Raw genomic sequence first — 19,868 nt, 5'->3', positions numbered from 1 at the left:
GCGTCGAATGACGTTTAGCCGATAAATATCCGCAGGCGACATGTGAGCATGGCCAATAAAAAAATGGCAAAAAATTGGGGAAGTGAACGAACATTCTGAATTCTTCAGACTGACCTATCCTCCACTCCCCATGCACCCCACATGTCAGTACACCACGCACAACCATGATGAGTGAACGTCTGAGTTCCGCCTCTCTCCCCGCCCCTACCCCCACCCAGTGCTGCCCTCTCCGGTCCTGTAGGCCGGTCACCAGCCCCAAGATCAGGGCGGAGCTGCTTCCCCATGGGGAGGAGAGTGACAAGGACCGAATTGGGTCTGACCTGGAGGTGGAAAGTATGGTGGGGAGTAGTGAAGCAAGTGGTAATGAGCAGTATCACTCTCCAACTACCAAGGATGACAACAGTGACATCGCCATAGAGAATGAGGAGAAGCCACCACCACCTAGTCATACAGCTCTACCACCACCGAAGAGGAGACTGACAGTGGTGAAGCGGCTCTTCACTGAGGGAGAGGAGGGGGAGGAAGTGCAGGTGCACTCACCCCACACTGCCTCACCACCACATTCTGCTACTGCATGCACCACCTCACCACCCAGTACCACCTTTCATGCCACTTTACCACTTCCTACCACTTCAAGGGCCACTTCACCACCCCCCATCACTGCTTGCGATACTCCTCCACCTACCACCACCTCCCGGGCCACCTCACCACCCACCACCATCACGGGTGCCACTGAATCACCGCACACTACCTCTCGTGCCACCTCACCACTGCCAAGCACCTCTTGTGCCCCATCACCACCTTGCATCACCTCTCGTGCCCCCACACCACCGTCCAGCATCTCTCGTGCCCCCTCACCACCGCCCAGCACCTCCTGTTCCTCCTCACCACCGCCCAGCACCTCCCACGCCCCCTAACCACTGCACAGCATCTCCTGCACCCCCTCACCATTGCCCAGCACCTCCGGTGCCCCCTCACCACCACATTATGCCCCGGGGACCTCCTCTTCGGAACCAGGGTCAAGTTTGTGAAGCGGTGAGCAGGGAAGGTGTGCAAGACTGCCTTGCAGTGCGGGAGGCAGCAGAGATCTCTGCAACTCTCCCCATCACGTGCCGCCTGCGGGTGGAAAGAGACAACGGCTTTCCGACCGAGGACGTTTGACGAGACAAACTCCAGAGTCAGGGACATGACAGGACTGACAGCGATGAGCTCGATAATGATCTTTTTTCTTGCATATTTAGACGTGCACCTCATGACTCACATTTGCGATGAGTCAAACTAATTCTTTGCACAGACAGCAGCTGACCTTGCACATAAGGAAACCTATAGGACACGGTACTAGACTGACGTGACGGTGCCTACCATTTATGTGTTTATGGCATTGACGATGTTGATACCATTAGTGAAAAAAACATGCACTTGAAAATTACTGGGCCACTGATGTGTTGACACAGGTCAATGTATTCAAAAAGTACATGGCACGGAACACATACCAGAACATCTTCAGGTTCCTTCATTTCAGCGACAACACAAACTCTGACCAAGAGACAGTTTGCATAAGATCAGGACGGTTTTCGAAAAACTCAAAGGCAAATTCCAACACAGTTTGGGGGCTTTTCAAAAGCTCGTGATCAACAAGTAACTGATGTTGTTCCGTGGCCGTATCTCATTCAGGCAGTACATCCCATCAAAACAGTATCGTTTTGACATAAAGATCTTTGTACTGTGTGATTTGATATGGGTGCTGTCCTTGACATGATTATTTACACAGGTGCAGTGACCGATATTCCACATGATGATCGTCTTGGGATTTCTGGTGCAGTCGTGAAGTGAATGATGGAGAATTATATGAGTAGAGAGCACATCCTCTACACAGATAATTGGAACACCTCTCCTGAATTGGCAATGCACCTGCTTTCACGTGGGATTGGTTCATGTGGCACCGTGCAGAACAACAGGCATGGGATGCCGAAGTTTGGTGACATGCAGGAAAGAGGCACAGTTGTGTTGCAGTGTAGCAACGATCTCCTTGCCCAGCGTTAGCGAGACAAGCGTAATGTGCACATGCTATCAACTGTGCACGCAGGTGATTGTCAACACTGGGAAACGAAACCAAGTGACAAGTGAGCGTATTCATAACCCAAATGCAGTCACTGACTACAATCGAAACATGCGCTTGGTTGATGAAACTGACATGCAGATTGGTAGTGTGGAGTGCATTCGTCATTCTGTCAAGTGGTATAAGAAACTCTTTTTCCACTTGGTGGACATGTGAGTGCTGAATGTGCATCACTATTATTGCCAAAAATCTGGAAAGACGATCATGGTGCATAAGTTCATACACGACTCGGTGAATGAACTCCTACAGGAATATGATCCACAGCCGCCAGTCTCACTGGGGAATACAAGTTCTCTGCAGGATGCACCCAACAGGCTTGCTGCAAGATACTGGGCTGCACAGCACTACCTGGAAAAGCTACTGCCACCACCTGAAGGCCAAAGTCTGACTAAAGATGGCAGGAGTGCACAGGTGTGCTGCCACTTCCGCGCTGCCACTGAAAGGTAGCCACGGCAGCACAAGTTGACATTACCAAAAATATTTGTGTACTTTATCGTTCCCCCAGTGCTTCTTCGGAACCCAGTGTATTTGATTCCATATCCACTCAGTTGGGTAACCTTGCCCTTGCCCTTGGCACCGAAATTACCATTTTGGGTGATTTTAACATACACGTTGTCGAATGGTTATTGCATTCTGCACGGACTGATGACGCTGATCTAGATTGCGAGCTGTTTGCGGAATCATTTAACCTCACCCAATTGGTAAAGCAACCAACCAGAATACCTGATAATCCTGACCATAATGCCCATCTCTTGGATTTATTCTTGACAAATAATCCAGATCAATACAGGATAGAGGTACTGTCACCACTTGGATCCTCTGACCATAATCTCATCAAAGCCTCATTAGTTAACCCTCCCACACCTCCCGGTTCTGAACCTGTCAGGGTGACCCAATGGGACTTTGATAGGACTGACTGGAATGAATTTAGAAATTATCTTGCTGATGTTCCATGGCAGTCTTTCTTCTCTAGTGATCCCAATTCTACCCAGTCCCACATTTGCGACTTAATACTAGCTGGTATGGATTTATTCATACCAAGTCAACACTTCACTAAAAGATCGAACTCTCCAAAATGGTCTGATGGCAACTGTGCCCGAGCAACAGCCCAAAAGTCATTAGCATATAACTCTTACTTAAAATAAAAAGATCTGAATCATTCTCCCAATTTTAAATTGCTGCTAGAAATCATGCAAAAGCTTTCTTCAAAAGCAAGCATCAAAACTACTTAACAACCCTAATGACAATAGAATATTCTGGTCAACTCTTAATTCTTTCAATAAAAACTTTAACAAGTCATCTTCCATTCCCCCACTAGGATCTTCAGATGGCAACATTGCAAATGACCCACGTGGGAAAGCAGATATCTTTGCCAGTACCTTTGCCAGAAACTCTACAATTGACGATACCAGCCAGAATGTCCCAGTACTGGAACTTGATTCACCTGAAATTGCCCCACTTAAAATACAGACAAGATACGTAAAATCCATCCTAGACAATTTACCTACCAACAAAGCTCCAGGCCCAGATGGAATTTCGCCAATTGTTTTGAAAAAGTGTTCCCCTGAACTTACCACTGTCCTAGCTAAATTAATCAGACTATGCATACGTACTTCTTTATTCCCAAATTCATGGAAAGAAGCCAATATCCACCCAGTTCCAAAGAAAGGAAGTTCGTCTGACCCCTCCAGTTACAGACCAATAGCTGTCATATCTCTTGGTAAGGTAATAAGCACATTGTTAAACATCTTGAATCGAACAACTTAATTAGTGATAGACGATATGGTTTTCGCCACGAAAGATTCACCATTGACATACTCATACCATCCATCAATCAATTCATCTTTTTGGAGAAACTCATGCAGTAGCTCTTGATATCTCTAAAGCTTTCGACAGAGTATGGCACCGTTCCCTGCTGTCCAAACTCCCTTGCTATGGACTGACGTCTTTTGTTCCTTTGATTTCTTCATATCTTAGTGACTGGAAAATAAGAGTAAAAGTAGATGATGTATAGTCCAATTTCCACTCAATTAACGCTGGCGTGCTGCAGGGATCAGTTCTGCCGCCAACCGTATTTCTGGTTCATATTAATGATCTCTTATCTGTCACCCACAATCCCATTCACTCATATGCAGATGAGTCTACATAGTTCATTCACACTCAGACATCCATTTACAAAGTATAATATCTCTACCTCTCAACTCAGTACAGCCTTCTCTATATCAAGATCTATCTACAATCAGTGAATGGGGAGAAAACAACCTTGTCTCTTTTAATGCTAGTAAAACTAAATATATACAGTTTGCTAATAGACAGATTTTGCCAGATCCGTACATTACCTTCGGTGCTACTAATATTCCCATCTCCAAAAGTATTGAAATTCTTGGTGTCTCACTTAATAGTGCTCTTAGCTGGACCTCTCAAGTCAGATCACTTGCTAAAACCGCCTCAAAGAAACTTAGATTATTGTACAGAGTCCGTAACTTCTTCGCCGATGAGCAGTTATCTATAATTTATAAGAGTCAAGTGCGCTCTCAGCTTGAATATTGCTCACCCTTGTGGAATGGTTGTGGAGAGGTTGCATTAAGACAACTAGAGAAAATTCAGAATAAAGCTGTTAGAATCATTAACAACCCTGCCATTACAAATAAACTACCTCCCCTGCAAGTAAGAAGGAATGTTGCCTCCCATGCATTATTTTACAGATATTTTTTTGGCAAATGTTCAGACGAAGTTGCGTCCATGGTGCCACCTCTCCATTCCTTCCCTCATGCTACACGGGCATCTGGTAGCGCTCATGACTGGAATGTCACTCAGCCATATTGCAGAACTTCTGCCTATCAGAATTCTTTCATTTCCCGAACTGCATCTCTCTGGAACTCGCTTCCCCAGAGTTGTTTCCCTCTAAATTTCAACCCACAACCGTTTAAGTCTAACTGTTACAGATATTTTATGAACAGAGGACACCAGTAATCTGGTGTATGGATTATTTTTGTTTACTCATTTGTTTTTCCTTCCTCTGTTCTGTTATTTATAAAAAAAAAAAAAAAATGGCAGTGCCACTCGTGCCAGGTGCCTCTCTGTCTCCACTGCAATGCTTCCCTGAGTATCATTCCATTGCAAAGTACTGACTGTGTGGATGAGTGCAGTGTATATACTGTATATTACTTAGTGTAGTGCTACAAAGTAAGATATCGAAGTGTAAGATAGTGGTTGTGTGTAAAGTAGATTATGTTTTGTAAGTGACTTTTGTACATAGACTGTTTCCCAGACAATGACTTATTTCTATTGATTTTTGACCTGCTAGGGGAGGGCAGAGATGGGTAAAAGTTCACCTGCATTGACTCCTGTCATCGCATCATGCACTTGAAGTGAGTAATTATTCTGCTCTGTATTAATTTCTCAGATGCCAGCCTCACGTATTTCCTTACATGCTTAATGCAATCTTTTTGCCCTAGATAGAGTGGTAATCATTGCAGGTTCTGTTTGTAATGTAAGTGAACAGGCAGAAAATATCACAATTTTCCAAACTCATGACACACAGACAGATACATATATTTGGAAAATAACAAGTAAAATGATCGAGAAATGTAAACATGTTATTACGGGAAAAATACGTTTTTCCCGTGTGTGTACGTATTTATTTTTGCTTGTTTGTCTATTACTAGAAATCTGACTTACTCATAGTTTTGAACGTGCATTATGATTCTAGTTTAGCCGTGCAGGTGGTGTGGTAGCGGCTAAAAGTGCCTCCACTCCCTTACCTTTAATCGGAGCTGACCAGGTGCTAATTCACCCAATCCTCCACTTAATCCCTCATGGGAGAACCAACCCTCACGGGACCGGCAATTGTCTCATTTAGGACTGAATATTCAACCCCTTCACTTCCTTTTCCAACCAAGTTCACAACGCTAACATGGCAAGTAACCTGAAACTACCATAAACATATTTTATATAAAAAATGTGAAAATATATTCATACTTTTTTTCCGAGCCAGTCCTAACTTCTTATGTACTGAAATCATTCAGTGTCATCATATCTAATATATGCGCAACATTTCAGCACCATTCACATTGTTTTTTGGGGAAAAAAAAATGTTAACCACGTGCAATGTTGCGCCGCAATACACCACTGCGGCGAATATCCGTTGCCAATATTTCTGCAACTTCCATGCTACATTGCCTGCCTCAGAATGGGTCTAGGCAGCTGGGATTTGCACTGTTAGGTGCATCTGAACTTCCTCTTCAGTATGGCAAGGGAAAAAAAAAATCAATTTTCGAAATTTCAGAAAGTGGCCCCAGCACCGGGCAGAACATGTAAAATTCCGGACCTACGGCCACGGATGGGGTTAATACATCCATGATAGTACTGAAATCAGTTAAAAGCTGCCTCATATCAGAGTTCAGGTGTCTGTACATGACACCTATGGTTATGACATTCGAACCATGTCTCAAGTCAAAGAATAAAGTTTCAGTGTGGTCTCTTTTAATTGTTAAGTCCATTCTAACGCGGCTAGAATATATGTGTTGAACATACACAGCGACCCCTCCACTGCCACGTGTACAGTTGTTGGTGAATAAATCATAGTTTGGAATCCGGAAAGAGTCACCTCAGGCACCTCAAATTGAGCAGGCGATGATAGATGATAGAACAAGCGATGATAGAAGGGCGATAAGCGATAGTACAAAAAATTGTTATATTAGTAAAGTAAAGAGTTTCCAAGTTAGTAATAAAATAAATAACAGTAAATGCCAAGGTAGAGGCATAACTACTAGTAATAATCTGAAAATGTACTACACAAACAGCCGGAGTTTACGTAATAAAATGGATGAACTGAGGGCTTTAATTTATACAGAGAAAATAGACATTGCCGTTATTAGTGAAACTTGGATGAATACAGACACTCGAGAATTTTTAGCGGAATATCAGATAAAAGGCTATAATATTTTTGTGTCAAACCGTCAGAGAAGAAATGGGGGAGGGGTAGCTATTTATGTAAAGGATTCATTAAACTGTTACAATAAAGCAGACATTAAAGTAAATAGGGACACAGAAAGTGTCTGGGTTGAAATTAGTAACAATAGGGAGAAATTAGTCTTAGGAGCAATTTACAGATCTCCTAAATTAGTAGAGCTGATAGTAAATACTTTTGGGAGGAAATTAGGAAAGCATCACAGTCCAGCTGAGTAGTAATTGTAGGGGACCTTAATCTGCCAAGGATAGATTGGAGAAATCAGACAGGAGATGCTGAATCAGAGGAATTTCTAGAGGTAGTACAGGATAATTTCCTTTATCAGTATATCAGGGAGCCCACCAGAGGTAATAATATACTAGATTTGGTTTTAGCTAATAAAGAAAATATCATTAGCGATATAGAGGTTGGTGAACGACTTGGTAATAGCGATCATGAAGAAATTAAGTTCAAATTTATTTGGGATGTCTGTTCCACTGAAAATACCTCCACTGTTCCTAATTTTCGTCTAGGAGATTTCGATGGCTTAAGAGCTTATTTTCGAACGGTATTCCACAGGGAGATTAGCTATTTGAGGGAATGCCAGGTCAGTAGGGAACCCCAGGTCATAGGTCAGGCGCAGGAAACACGTGGGAATGTCCGTCAGGTGTCTGTGAGAGGAGGTGGTAGATAGGAATGTAGTCCAGGTCACAGAAATTAACTCAGCTCCAGTACCAATGAGACGTTCGACCAGTGAGAAGTATAACGAGTTAATAAATATAATACACGGAGGCCAAGATAGATATATTCCTTCAAAACCGTTTAGAACGAATAATTCAGAACCAAGATGGTTAAACAACAGATTAAAATCTTTCATAGGCCAAAGGAAAGGAATATATAGAAAAATAAAACGTGGAGAGGAACACTTACGTAACCGATACACGATTTTAAATAGAGAAGTAAAGAGGGAGATAAGAAAAGCAAAAAGAAGTTATGAAGTTAAGGTTGCAAGTGAATCAAAAGAAAACCCCAAGGGTTTTTATCAAATGTACCGTACGAAAAATAAAGATAGGATAGGACCACTCAGAACAGAATCAGATGACATTACCAGTGAAGATAAAGAAATGTGCTCCATCCTAAATAATTATTTCATATCAGTATTCACCAAGGAAAATCTAGGCCTGGTCCCTCAAGCAGCAAATATTTACCATGAGAATACGGAAAATATTCTTAGTAAAATAACCATTAGTAAGGAGGACGTACTGAAAGAAATTAATAAGTTAAAACCTCAAAAATCGCCAGGTCCGGACGATATATATGCAAAAATTATAAAAGAAACCAAAGAAGAATTATGTCAGCCACTTTTAACGTTATTTAATGACTCTTTAAGTTCAGGAGAAGTTCCCGAGGCGTGGAAGACCGCAAACGTTGTGCCCATCTTTAAAAAGGGTGATAAATCAGCTGCGTCGAATTATCGTCCGATAAGTCTAACGTCAATAGTAGGAAAAATGTTAGAGTCAATTTTGGCAAATAAGATTAGAGAACACTTAGAAAGATTTAATCTTATAAAGGAAAGTCAGCATGGATTCAGGCAAGGACGATCCTGCCTCACAAACTTGTTGCATTCTACTCGGAGGTCTATGAGGCAGTAGATAGCGATAAAGCTTACGATGTTATTTATCTGGACTTTAGTAAAGTTTTTGATAGGGTCCCACACGAAAGGTTAGTTAGAAAGGTTCGAGCACACGGTATAGATGGCGATATCTTAAAATGGATAGAATCCTGGCTGAAAGGACGAAAGCAGAGAGTATTAATAAATGGAACTAAGTCGGACTGGGGATTAGTAACTAGCGGTGTACCACAGGGTTCAGTACTCGGTCCCTTATTATTTATCATATATATAAATGATCTAGACTTAGGAGTCAATAGCAGCATCAGCAAATTTGCCGACGATACAAAAAATAGGGCGTATCATTAACTTGACTGACGATTGCCATAACTTACAAAAAGACCTCGATAAATTGTCCAAATGGTCTAAAACTTGGCAAATGGAATTTAACGTTGAAAAATGTAAAGTACTTAACGTATGTAAGACCATTGGAGATACTAAATACAACTTAGATAACAAAGAAATTAGCAAATCGGAATGCGAGAGAGATCTAGGAGTTATGATTAGTAACGACCTTAAACCAAGGCAACAGTATATTAATGCAAGAAATAAAGCAAATAGGGTCCTAGGATTTATTTCGAGAAGCGTGAGCAATAGATCATCTAAAGTAATACTGAAACTTTATCTAGCATTAGTAAGGCCACATTTAGACTACGCAGTACAATTTTGGTGTCCTTACTATAGAATGGATATTAATTCGTTAGAAAATGTACAGAGAAGAATGACAAAAATGATACATGACGTCCGGAACCTGTCATATGAAGACAGACTGAAAAGACTAAGTCTGCATTCGCTAGAGAGGCGTAGAGTAAGGGGAGACTTAATTGAGGTGTTTAAGTGGATGAATGGTATAAATAAGGGAGATATTAGCAAGGTACTTCAAGTGAGCGTACAGGATAGAACTAGAAATAATGGTTTCAAACTAGAAAAATTCCGTTTCAGTAAGGAAATCGGTAGAAATTGGTTTGGTAATAGAGTAGTAGACGAATGGAATAAGCTACCTAGTAAAGTAGTTGCCGCCTCTTCCATTGAGAGTTTCAAGCATAGGCTAAATAAGCATATGACAAATAAGGGGTGGATATAGAATAAAGAAAATCTTATAACCAATACTAATTCATAATTTTTTTCTTCCCAGGTTACACTATGATAGTCTCTATTCTCCTTTCACACTTTCCTGTAAAATGTCCACGCCAGTTTTTCTATACGGCGTGATGTTCTTTCTGACTTTTTCCTGCCGGCTTCGGCTGGAGGGTTTGGAGGGCGGGGGAGAGCCTTCTTCTTTGCTATCCTTATCTCATTCTAGTAGTTCAGTTACTCTTCTAGGAGCTGCCTAGCATGGGCCAACCGGCCTACTGCAGTTATCCTCTCTTCTTATGTTCTTATGTACTTGACTTACTTCGCGTTTGTCAAGCATATGTTCGTGAGGTGGAGAAGGTGTTGGCCGCGCCAACAACCCCCACCTCGTCCTCTCGTTGCTTCACGTGAACCCCACGCTCATCCCTCTCTCCTGTTTGGTCACTAGGGTTCATCGTTGCTAGAGTTTCGCTTGTTGTTGATGAGGAGATGATGACAGTGAGCTTGATTCATCTTTTTTTTTCTTTATCTGCTCGACTCTGGGCATAGGCTTCACAGGCTGTTTCGATGTTGTTGGTTGTGGAAGAAGGGAGAAATTCTTGTAGTGTCTTGGTGCGTGGCTCTGACGTATCCTGTACTGTAGTAAGTTGTGGTGGTGGCATCTGTCTGCTAGCAGGATTACTCAAAAGGTTATGAACGGATTTTGATGAAATTTTGTGGAATGGTAGGCTATGGGCCAAGGAATAAACGATTAAACTTCGGACTGGATCTAGAGTAACCTGCACAATATCTCCAAAAGTTCACGATGAATTTCAATTAAATTTTGTGGAAAGGTTGGCCATCAATGGGTCAAGGAAGAATTGATTAAATTTGAGGGCAGATCCAGATCCGGATCCGGATCCTATATCCACAGATCCTCATCGGGGATGACTCAAAAAGTTATGAACGGATTTTGATGAACTATTGTGAAAGGGTGCACGATGGACCAAGGAAGAAATCAAGAAATTTTGGGGCGGATTCGGATCCGGAGTATCCCGAACATTATCTCAAAAATTCTAAATGAATTTCAGTGAAATTTTGTGGAAGAGTTGGCCATGAACCAAGAAAGAATTGATTCGATTTGAGGGCGGATCCGGATCCTTTATCCACGAATCCGAATCCAGATCCGGATCCTTTTCAGTGACAATGCATTTGCGGAGCTGCACATTCTCTGAGCACTTTCTAGTTATTATTATTAATATTATTATTATTATTATTATTATTATTATTATTATTTCTATTATTATTATGATCACCATTAGTGTACGAGTCGAGTTTATGCCCAAATATATGAAACTGCCACATTTCTAAGTGCATATCTATATATTTTTCTATATATTTTTAACACATGGAAGGGCTACATCTTTCATAAAGGCTTGTTCGCATTAGGGGAGACTTGCAGTGACGGTGTTAATGAAGGTTGTCTTGTTGGAGACCTGTTTCTTGTCAGCAGATTCGTCTGGTGGTTATCAGTTGTAGTTTGAACCTCAGGCTCATGTGAATGTGAACCCGATGGACTAAAGGATGAAAAGCAGATTACTCCTCTCGACCTCCATCCTCCCTGCAGTAATAGGATACCGAAGAAATTAGGGACGTTTGTATAATTGGGCAGCAGAGCTACTCATCTATAGCAGTGCCACCAAGGGAAGGCGTTCCTCACCAACATCTGGTGGTATGGGGAGTAGAATATACAGTGTGGTCTATTTATTACGCACCTCTTTCATTCCAGCAGATGTTTTTTTGTAAGTTGCATTATCAGTGTCTCTCCTGCATCATTTCTTCGTTTCCTAATCCCACCTCCGCACCAATGCCCACGCAAGCATGCCAAACAGGCAGATGAGGCTGTCATAGAGTGCTATTTACGGACCATCCAGTACAAAAGTTGTGAAGGGATATCCCACTGTCAGATGGTTAGTCCCATTACGCAGAATCCCTGTCCCATACATACCATTGCTGACATTAATATCGATCCAGTTTTTACATACAACAGTTATGAAATTCACACAATATTCCCAAAAGTTTGTTGTGTTCCATGGACAACAGTGATGTGTTTCGAAACTGAATCCTCAGTCTAAGGATTTGTCGTTAAAGGGTTAATCCATCCTCTGAGTGGTCTGTATATTGAGATTCCCAATCTTCTATGTCTAGCTGGGATGGCTCAGTCTGCTTTTGTGAGGAACGAGGACGCATTACCTGTATCATGACATTTTAATCAACGACGCAATTAAAGGACGTAAAAAAGTCACTAAAAACATGAGAACAGTTATGGCTAATAGACAATAATGGACGGTAGAGAATGGCAGGCCGAACCGTTCCCACAACACATGAAAATTGCGATGCTAGTGCCACGTAACATTACTAATCACAACTCAACCAGAGGACGTAAAAATAAATAAATAAATAAATAAATAAATAAATAAGTCACTATGAAGCATGGAAAATGGTTATGGGCAGTAGAAAATAATGAGAGTAGACAATGGTACAGCCGAGCCTTCTCCACAATTCATGGACATTGGGATGTGCAAAATATGAACCTGCCTCTATGATATTTGTCCGCGTTTAAACAGCACAAATTAAGGTTAAAAATACTATTACACATCCCTTCAAACTAATTAAACAATATTCTCCCCCAACTGATATATGATTAGTACAGTAAGAGGAATGAGGCTAACACGTATGGTTATCAACTACATTAGTGCCATTTACGGATCGACAGTTTTTGGTCATTTCTAAATACACAACTCGCTAAAGCCGGTGTTCCATCCAGGTCCCTAATTATACATCTGGGTGAACAGGGCCTAGAGAAAAACAGACTGAAACCACCAGTCTGACCGTCGAGATAATCAAACGGGTTTTACCACGTGTGAGCTAGACACGCTAAGCGGTGTATCATTGGCTTCCTTACTTTAGCAAGATCTCATTAGTGTCGACCTTAAAGCCTCTGGAATTTCTAACTGAGAGAATGAGACCCCGACCGGATTTATGATCTGATTGATTAACCCTCTTATCTTCATGGTATACAGGATGGTCCATAAATCGTATGTGTTGCAGACAGTGTTGTAGGTCTCGAGAATGGTCTTGGTCTCGAGACCAGTTTGATGTGGTCTTGGTCTTGATCTTGGTCTCGCATGATGTGGTCTTGGTCTTGATCTTGGTCTCGAAGCTTCTGGTCTCGAAGTTTTGGTTCGAGACCAGGTTGAGACCAGCATTACAAAGTGCATCGCGGCGTGGGGAAGGTCGGAATTTATGACCATACACGGAGAAAAATCAATTGCTGATTCGAATCACGGCGCACCATACTGCGTTGTACTGACTATAGATACTGCCTGGCTAGCGTTACGGTGATGATGCATGAGCTGAGCCCTGCGAGCGCCGATAGAGTGCGTGCGAGTCGAGAAAGCATGCATGATGTGGCCATTCTCACAGTGAAAATCTCCGTTTGCACGCATGCATGTTTGCCGCTCTGTTCACTTCCGTGTACTTCATACACGTGTATGGTGTATGTAATCCCCGCACCCTTCGCACACGTACACCACAGGTTTAGCTAGTTCGCTCGGAAAATGTAAGCAAAAAAATTTCTATTTTCCTATGTTTGTTTCTTCATGCCAGTGAAGCAATGAAAGCAGAAATATTTTACCTAGATGGTCAGTTGTTTACATAAATTTTGTAAATATATTTCCTCCCTTACAGGGGCATAGCCAAGATTTTGGAGAGATGGGGGCCAAGTCAGACATCAGTGGCTTCCAACCTTTCGAGTTATGACCCTTCAGAGTTTCCAAATGGCTATCACAAAGGCTTGCAGTGACTTCTATGAACTTTTTAGAAGAAATCAGAATATTTTCTAATGTTTCACAGCCACCCTAGTATTTCAAACAACTTATTCACCTATGAGCGGGGGGCCATGGCCATGTGGCCCAGTGGCGTTTCTAGCCCCACTAAAGTGGGAGGGCCACCTGGCGGCCGATAAATCATCTGTAGTAGCAAGAAGGGCAGTGAGCAGGCACGAATAAGGGCCCCTTTCAAGAGGGAAAGTTAGTGAAACCTGTTCTCTTAAACAAATATTGGTTACGACCGTAAGAAGTATTCGGAGCACTTATGGAAGTAAAATATACTTTTTATATTTATGAAAATATTTTGCTTCCCACCTCTGTATCCCGAAACCCTTTCGGTCTCTTGTGTAATTATCCTGAAAAGTAGGTAGTCCCCGTCGACTGTTCACGAGAAACGAAAGATGAATATGTTGTGAATGGATCGTTTGGGCACAGGTAAAGCTTGGAGAGAAGTGTGGAAATTAATCTTCCGTAAACCAGCATTCGCATGAGGAAGATACAGCTATCCAAGAGTACAATGGCACTGACAAAGTATGCAACACAATACATTATAACTTCAAAACCGTACTTTCAAAAGTTGAAAAAATTAAAAAACTTTCAAAACCCATAACATCGGTGTGTAGGGCCATAGAAAGCTATGAACGCGCTCTGGGGTGCCTGGAAAACGTTTGACACAGGCCGGAAAAAGAAGCAAAACTATCACAGTCCTGGTGTGGGCCCTGGTCCCTCCATACTCTTGAGTTTTGGCCCCGGGAATTATCCCCATTGCCTTCTTCTCTTTTTCATTCTTCTTAGTAATTGTCTTCCCAGAAACTCTTCGTCCTCATTCAACTCATATGCGATAATCAACTTAAATTCGTTTAAAGGGTGTTGAGTATTGCATCGATACATATTCTGCAACTAAGTGATTGGGGTACTAGTGCACTCACTCGTGGGGCTGAGACGCCTGTGAGAACTGACCAGCAGTGCAGCATCTGCAGGCTGCAGCTACTTTTTATTCATTCAGCAGACACATAAATTCTTGGTCTTGGTCTTGGTCTCGGAGGGTCTGGTCCTGGTCTTGGCCTTGGTCTTGGTCTAGGTCTCAAAGTGCCTGGTCTTGACTACAACATTGGTTGCAGATGTCTCAGTCTGATTGTGTGGTCATTGGAGTGGCAGTTAATGTATAAAAGATAAAAGGTAGACCCTGATAACACTGACTGAGCCATCCCCGACACTCACGAGACATCTCTCGGAGGAGTGGATGAAGATGGTTTTATGTGGACCTCACTGCGGTCTCATTCTGATTAGCCCACCATACAACACATTTAACCCTCTGCTTGCCGGCAGACTTTGGACTCTCATGGAGCCGTGGAGCCGGCAAATTTTCGACTTTTTTTTTTTTTTGCTAGATAGGTTAGAAATTATGAGAAAACATGGAGAACAACCATAATAGTACTTACAGAAGCCATGTAGGTCGATTTAGAGGTCGATTGTTCCTGAGCAGGTGGCTGAAAACATTGGAGTAACACCCATAGACTTCACCTCCCGCTGCCGCCACAGAGAGAGAGGAGGCAGAAGCTCTATATTTTCTTCATCGATAACTATGCTATTTGAACCACGGACACTCTTGTTGGGTATATAGATGACATAGGAAGGCCTAGAGAGGCCTAGAGAGGTGTGGGAATATCCCAGTCAATTTTTTGGCACCTAATTTGAATTTTCGAATTCTAGTAAATAAATTGTTGACATACATGTACGTCGCTGGCACTGTCCACGCATATAGGGGCTGATGTACATGTACATCACCAGCACGGGGTCGGTTAATTTCATCAGGGATCTGTGTTAGTGGAGTAGTTTGAGATGCTTTAGTTTCATCTGATGGAAATGGGCAAATTTTCGAAATCTGAATACGAAGTTGTGGATGCATAGAATTTGATGAATCAAGGTACGAATGAGTCTTCTTGGTTACTATTCTTGGCCATGCTAGCCTAAAGATGTTAAGGTTCTATGTGAGATAAATATACATCTACTCGTGATGGTTACATCTCGTCCCCCTCATTCAAAATGTTTCTGAGCCCTAAGCTGAATAAATGCATCAGAAGATGGCAAGAAGACATTTTTAAAAATTCTGTCGGAATAAAAGGATTTCGGGGGTAGTGAGTGAATGAAGTTGTGGCCCATATCATTATGCTTATTTTTTCTAGTTCTTCTCTATTTACTAATTATATAAACAATTAAATTACTTATTTACACATTTTTCATTTTTCTGTTTATTAGTTCATATATATATATATATATATATATATATATATATATATATATATATATATATATATATATATATATATATATATATGTGTGTGTGTGTGTGTGTGTGTGTGTGTGTGTGTGTGTGTGTGTATTAATATTTGGTGCACCCAGCATTGCCCAGGCTAAAAGGAGAACACTCTAATCCTTTCTGTTCTAGTTCAATCTTTCTTTCTAATCCAGAAATAGCATGTTCCTCTTATGCTTTTGAAGAGGGATTATAAGCGGTCCTGGAACTTTCTATTTCAGCTTTCGCAGACTAACACACAGTATTTGTGTGCACTTGTTTACTGTTACAGATGACCTCAAATGACCTCAGAGGCCAACCTCATATAGCCTATATCCGAACTGGAGGTCAAATGAGTCTCCATGCCAAAAATTGAGCTGCTGGGTCAAGTTGTTTGAGCATGTATTACTGGTGTCCTCAAATTGCTCCAACCAGTGACCTCAAATGACCTTGGAGGTCAGTCTTACATAGCCTATGTCGAAATTGAAGGTCATGTGAGTCTCCATGCCCAAAATTGAGGTTCAGGGTATCCGGCGTTGCCCGGGCCCAAAAGGTGAACACTTTACCAGTGACGTCTAATGACCTAGATCTGAACTTTGATCCCCCCTAAAACCATCCTTGCGTCACCCTGATTCAGAATATATATGGGGCTAGGGGTCTCTGGCCCTTGGTTTGGGCATGACCAAAGGACAAACAAACAATGTGGCTCTTTTATACATACCGATATATGAGTATTTTTGTGGCATGAAAGAATGCATGGAGTATGAGAGAGAGAGAGAGAGAGAGAGAGAGAGAGAGAGAGACTCCAACAGTTCCCACAGTCTTTTTCCACCAAATTTTGCACACACCTTTGGATGAGACCAAAATTATCGCATCCTCTTTAAGGGTTTTCTGTTGGGAGTTAAAGTTTTTCACCTCTTCTTCGACACAGATCCGGCGCCTGATGCTGACAGGAGTGACGTCACCGTGGCGGCCAACGGCCACGCCGCTGAGGATGATATTCCAATGGCTAATGGAGCCTGCCCTGCCATAGAACGGAAGGGCCTGGCCACAGGCGAAAATCATCTAAACTGCGCACGCGCCAGAGTCTTGTCACTGATTGGCCCATGTTTTCTCTCAGCTGGCAGATGTAAACAACAGAATTTTAAGCAAATACAATAGTAGAAACTAACAAAATTTTTGCACCTTCTGCTTGTTACAGTTTTAGATGGGTAGGCTATTATAACATTTTTGTACTGTCTGTCACACACAGCTTGGGAAGCTTGAAAATATATTTCCTTTAGTAATCGACGATTTATGAACGAAATTGATAATCATGTTGCAAATGACAGGTTTGGACTTGAGTTGTCAGATTGGCATAAAAGTAAATATATATTTTTTCTTGGCGACAAAAATTGTCTTAGGCTAAACACCTAATGCACGTTTCTCTTAGCCTAGCTTACTCTACAGGAGCTGGGGCTTTATTTTGTTATACTGGTTATAGTGTCTAATTGCGGGATATGGGATTTTACCCTATAGGTCTATACTGATATATGTTTTAAAGTCATTCTATGATATTTTCTTGTGTATTTGGATGTTTCCTACAATAGGTTACATTAGGTTAGGTCAGGTTAATATAAGAGTAATATTTTTTATCATTTCTGACAGAAATGAATGTCAGCGAGTACGGGTTTAAAGTAAAGGTATTTCTTCAGAAGACAGCCACCTGGCCAATACCATCGATTTTGTTATCACTAGATAGCTTAGGTAATTGATCATATTGTCCATGAATGATGATACTGAAGATCAGAAAGCATCCTGAACAGCACCCAAACCTAACCCCTCCAACTTGATACAACCTACAAGCTTCCCACGAATGCCACAATGGGTTAGTTAGACAAGGTTAGATTAGGCTGTATTACGATTGTGTTAGGTTGTCAAGCTGGGTTAGGCCTAGGTTGGGTGAGTTAGGCTTGGTTTGTGTTCAGAATTCTTTCCGATCTTCAAAATCATTGTTCATGGACAATAAGCTATGGCCAATAACCTATCCAATGATACCGAAATCGATGGTATTGGCCACGTAAAAATTTTCCAAAATTAGGCTAGCATAGGCCAGGCCTAGGCCTACCCATAAAAAAAAAAAAAAACTGACAAACTCGTGCTTCACTTTGTTGATGACAGTCTCATGATCTAGCAGGTGCTCCCGGTAGATTCTTAAAGCAGGGAATCTTTTATTGCACCCTTTACGTATTACAGTCGTAGGCCTATTGGATGGAGCTGTTACACCCTGGATAGTCTTTTCATGCCTCCTTTGGTTATTAACTGTAGAGAATGTTTTATCACAAATGTTGCACCTCAATTATGGGTCAACAGTCGTACTTGTGAGACAGTCACGTATTTTTGTCTTTGCACTTTTTAGCTGTTCCATCGTTCTGTTTACATGTGCCAGCTAAGAGAAAACACGGGCCAATCAGCGACGAGACTCTATGGCGCATGCGCAGTTTAGATGATATTCCCCTTCGGCCAGGCCCTTCCCATAGAACTACCAGCCCAGCACAAGCTCAGCATGTCCAATTTCCTAGCTTCATAGCTATTCTGATTAGTTTTTTTTTTTTTTTCCCACAATTTATGACATCTTACTGTACTTCTTGCATCAACGAAAGGTTCAAAAGATGGAAGTCTGACTTTGCCAGTATAAACGCAACAGATAGGTGTTTCAAGAATAAATGCGAGCGTAATGGAGAGTATGAAGAAAGAGTGGCAAGCACAGTGAGCAAAATTCTAAGAAAACACACAGAGAACACGCATTAGGTGTTTTGAGAACTGTCGTGGCATCAGAGTGCGTGCGCGCAAGCGAGCAAGCAAGAGAGAGAGAGAGAGAGAGAGAGAGGGAGGGAGGGAGGGAGGGAGCGGAGCTTGCAGCCACTCCAACACAGTCGTTTTCCACCAAATTTTGCACAGCTCTGGGCCAAAGGCCCAGCTCGCCCAGAGGGCCTAGCTAATTAGGCCCATGAAGTGGGCGTAAGCAGCTATTATATATACAGTATTCGTATATGTATATCTATATACTACTAAAATACACATTCTTCTTATCTGTTTGTCTGTTTGTACCCTCCAGTTAGCCGAAACGGTGGATTACAGCTAAACAATCTTTGACTCAACATACCTAAAATGCTCTAACTAAGAGAATGCATAAACGAACCGGGTGCAGTCGGCCTCCTGTTACGATAAATGTTTTAATTAATACACGTCCATATTATGCGGTAAATGCAGGTGGGCATTTCTGAGGAGTTTCATGTCTCTGCACAGAGAGAGAGAGAGAGAGAGAGAGAGAGAGAGAGAGAGAGTTTGTCTGCTTGTCTGTATGTTCTCTATAGAAACCAAGTGGGTTGCATGTAGAACTCTTAACAGCTCTGACATTTGTAAAAATGAGAAAAGGGGAGAATATAAGAAAGAAGTGGAGGAACGATTGGATAAATATGAATTGGAGCAGATTGGGGACGTGGAAGGTGTGTGCAAGATATTCACAGAAGAAATTTGTGTAGCATGTGAGGTGGCGTGTGTGGTGAAGAGAAGACGAAAGAGGGTGCAAGGAATAGCATGGTGGAATGAAGAGGTGAGACAGGCTGTGGCACAAAAGAAGAAAGCATACAGCAAATGGAAGAGAAACAGGGGCGTGAGAGACGGAAGAGAGAGTAATCTGTAGAAAGGAAGAGAGAGGTGAAAAGATTAGTAAGAGAGAGTAAGAAGAGAGTGGATGAGGAATTTGGAAGGAATTGGAGTGTAAAGTGGAGGCACTGTAAGAAAATGTTCTGGAATGAGGTAGAGTTAGACAGGGTGGCAGTGAAGTTAGTAAGGGAGTGAAAGATAAAAATGGTAGTTTACTAGTGGAGAAGGGAGAAAAAGTGAGC

This window comes from Coenobita brevimanus, chromosome 16 (assembly GCF_032717465.1).
Source record: "Coenobita brevimanus isolate Jiangsu-jjx chromosome 16, ASM3271746v2, whole genome shotgun sequence".
In the NCBI taxonomy this organism is placed as follows: Eukaryota; Metazoa; Arthropoda; class Malacostraca; order Decapoda; family Coenobitidae; genus Coenobita; species Coenobita brevimanus.
The sequence above is the reverse complement of the archived record's forward strand: the minus strand, read 5'-3'. Positions refer to the sequence as shown.